Raw genomic sequence first — 3278 nt, 5'->3', positions numbered from 1 at the left:
CAGAAGGGTTTCAAGACAGTTGCCACATGAGCTGGTTTTTCATTCTCAAACATCAATGAATTCATAATGTATAAATATTAGCTGAGCAGCTTACAGGGAAGGACACAGTGTTGCTTTTTAGTGTCTAAATAGAATTATTGCGCTTGCCTCGCATCTCATGTGGTGCTCAGATCATTTTGCGCTGGTCTTCGTTGAGTGTCCTTAACCTGGCCAACCACTTGAGCTTTGAGTCTAGGGAGGATGGTGCTGGAGGAGACGTCACTGTGAATCTTTTTCAGCAGTACACATTTTAAACCCTGTGTCAATGTTGCATACATTTAAAGAGTTTCTTTCACGTGTACAAATACACAATGCCTCCCTTTATGCAATATCTAAATGTAAATATACTTTTTCCTTTTTTTTTCTCCCTCTGCAGAAGACTGCGATGCCTTTGGAGACCGTAGCACTCAGCGCGGCGCCACCTCAGAGAGTCTGGGTGTGGACGCCCCTGGCTCCTCCCACATGTCCAGCCACAGCGAGGAACTAAAGATTCTGAGCGTCTACGGAAAAGGGGAGGGCCCTTTGGCGACGGACGGCCACGAGACCCCAGACACCATTTCAATCAAGGTTGAAGAGGATATTGGTGGAGGCATGCCCGTCGTAGGTTAGTAATACACATTGCATCTATCTATGCAAGAAAACAACCTTTATAAACTGAGAATGTACTTGAATCTGCCTTCTCAGCAGTAGCCTTTAACCCTTAACCATCCAAAGGGCGACAAGGAAAATGCATAATCAACAAATAGAAGTTAGAAAGAATGTCAAAATATAATTCTTAAACACACAAGTGTGTACAAAGTACATACTGTATACCTTTTGTGAAAACGATTAATTAAAAACATCACTTTCTCTTTCTCTGTTTTCCTCTCTGAAGAAGACGGCATTGACATCAGAGACTGCAGCACGCAGCGCGGCGCCACCTCGGAGAGTCTGCGTGTGGACGCCCCTGGCTCCTCCCACGTGTCAAGTCACAGCAGGGAGCTGCGCATCCTGAGCGTCTACGGACAAGGGGAGGGCCCTCTGGCGGTGGACGGCCGTGACACCCTCTTTGTCGCGTCAGAACTGGAGGCCTTGAGCTCGCTGTCTGCTGACCACAGCGTGGCCAAGAGCCTGAACTGCAGCGTGAGGCTCGTCCGCCTTGAGGAGCTGACTGGGCATCAGGGCGGCCGCAAGGGCCGGCCCGGTGTCTTGTGTGGAAAGGTTATTCCCAACAATGCCAATATGATCGTCCACATGATGACTCACTCCGGGGAGAAGCCCTACAGGTGTGACCAATGTACAAAGCGCTTCAGTTATAGCTCCCACCTGAAGATCCACATGAGAACTCACTCCGGCGAGAAGCCCTGCAAGTGTGACCAATGCACAAAGCGCTTCAGTCGGACAAACCACCTGAATATCCACATGAGGACTCACTCCGGGGAGAAGCCCTACAGGTGTGACCAATGCAAGATGCGCTTCAGACAGAAACGCCACCTGAAATTCCATATGATGATTCACTCCGGCGAGAAGCCCTACAAGTGTGACCAATGCATGATGCGCTTCAGTCAGAATTACATCCTGAAGAACCACATGAGGACTCACTCCGGGGAGAAGCCCTACAAGTGTGACCAATGCCCGAAGTGCTTCAGTCTGAAAGACCAACTGAAGCGCCACATGAGGACTCACTCCGGGGAGAAGCCCTACAAGTGTGACCAATGCACAAAGTGCTTCAGTCGGACAAGCGACCTGAAGATCCACATGAGGACTCACTCCGGGGAGAAGCCCTACAAGTGTGACCAATGCACAAAGTGCTTCAGTCGGACAAGCGACCTGAAGATCCACATGAGGACTCACTCCGGGGAGAAGCCTTACAAGTGTGACCAATGCACAAAGTGCTTCAGTCGGACAAGCAACCTGAAGATCCACATGAGTACTCACTCCGGCGAGAAGCCCTACAGGTGTGACCAATGCCCGAAGCGCTTCAGTCTTGGCTCCACCCTGAAGCGCCACATGTCGACTCACTCCGGCGAGAAGCCCTACAAGTGTGACCAATGCACGAAGTCTTTCTGTCAGAAAGAGTACCTGAAGAGCCACATGAGGACTCACTCCGGGGTGAAGCCCTACAAGTGTGACCAATGCACAAAGCGCTTCATTCGGACAAGCCACCTGAAGATCCACATGAGGACTCACTCTGGCGAGAAGCCCTACAAGTGTGACCAATGCACGAAGGGCTTCATTGTGAAAGGCAACATGAAGATCCACATGAGGACTCACTCCGGCGAGAAGCCCTACAAGTGTGACCAAAGCGCTTCAGTCGGAAAAGCCACCTGAAGATCCACATGAGGACTCACTCTGGCGAGAAGCCCTACAAGTGTGTCCAATGCACGTAGGGCTTCATTGTGAAAGGCAACCTGAAGATCCACATGAGGACTCACTCCGGCGAGAAGCCCTACAAGTGTGACCAATGCAAGAAGTCTTTTTGTCAGAAAGAGTACCTGAAGCGACACATGAGGACTCACTCCGGGGAGAAGCCCTACAGGTGTGACCAATGCACGATGCGCTTCAGTCATGGTTCCGCCCTGAAGTTCCACATGTCGACTCACACCGGTGAGAAGCCCTACAAGTGTGACCAATGCACAAAGCGCTTCAGTCGGACAAGCCACCTGAAGATCCACATGAGGACTCACTCTGGCGAGAAGCCCTACAAGTGTGACCAATGCACGAAGGGCTTCATTGTGAAAGGCAACCTGAAGATCCACATGAGGACTCACTCCGGCGAGAAGCCCTACAAGTGTGACCAATGCACGAAGCGCTTCAGTCGGAAAGGCACCCTGAAGCGCCACCTGAGGACTCACTCCGGTTAGAAGCCCAACGCCAGCTATAGCGACCCAAGCAATTTGAGTGTGCACATGCTCAAGCACACGAGCAATTGGGTGCTTTCACACAGGGTAGCGGGGCGCTTTGATTGAGACCTCTGTCCGGTATTTGTCGAAATTACTGCTTTTAGTTTTTCTTTTCATCAGGATTAAACACTTTCCAGTTGTTTGATTCGCTTTGTTTTGCTTTGTTTTCATTTTAATAATTTATGTCTGTGTGATAAAGAACTTATTTCTCTGACTCTTCTAACAGTAAAATATTAGGAAACGTTGACATCGTTGGTAAATACAAAGGAAACATGTGAGGGGAGTATATCACGAACCTCGCTGAACATACCCAGGCTTTTCTTGGGAAAACCTGGTTCGACAGAGACGCAACTAGCA

General features: G+C 49.8%; 1 pseudogene; it reads left to right on the top strand.

Annotated features, from left to right (window-relative positions):
- Positions 1-420: 420 nt before the first annotated feature.
- LOC115559226 (zinc finger protein 431-like) lies at positions 421-3068 on the top strand (annotated as a pseudogene).
- The last annotated feature ends 210 nt before the right edge of the window (positions 3069-3278 follow it).

The sequence above is a fragment of the Gadus morhua genome, chromosome 14, assembly GCF_902167405.1.
Source record: "Gadus morhua chromosome 14, gadMor3.0, whole genome shotgun sequence".
NCBI lineage: Eukaryota > Metazoa > Chordata > Actinopteri > Gadiformes > Gadidae > Gadus > Gadus morhua.
This window is presented reverse-complemented; position numbering and strand designations above follow the sequence as displayed.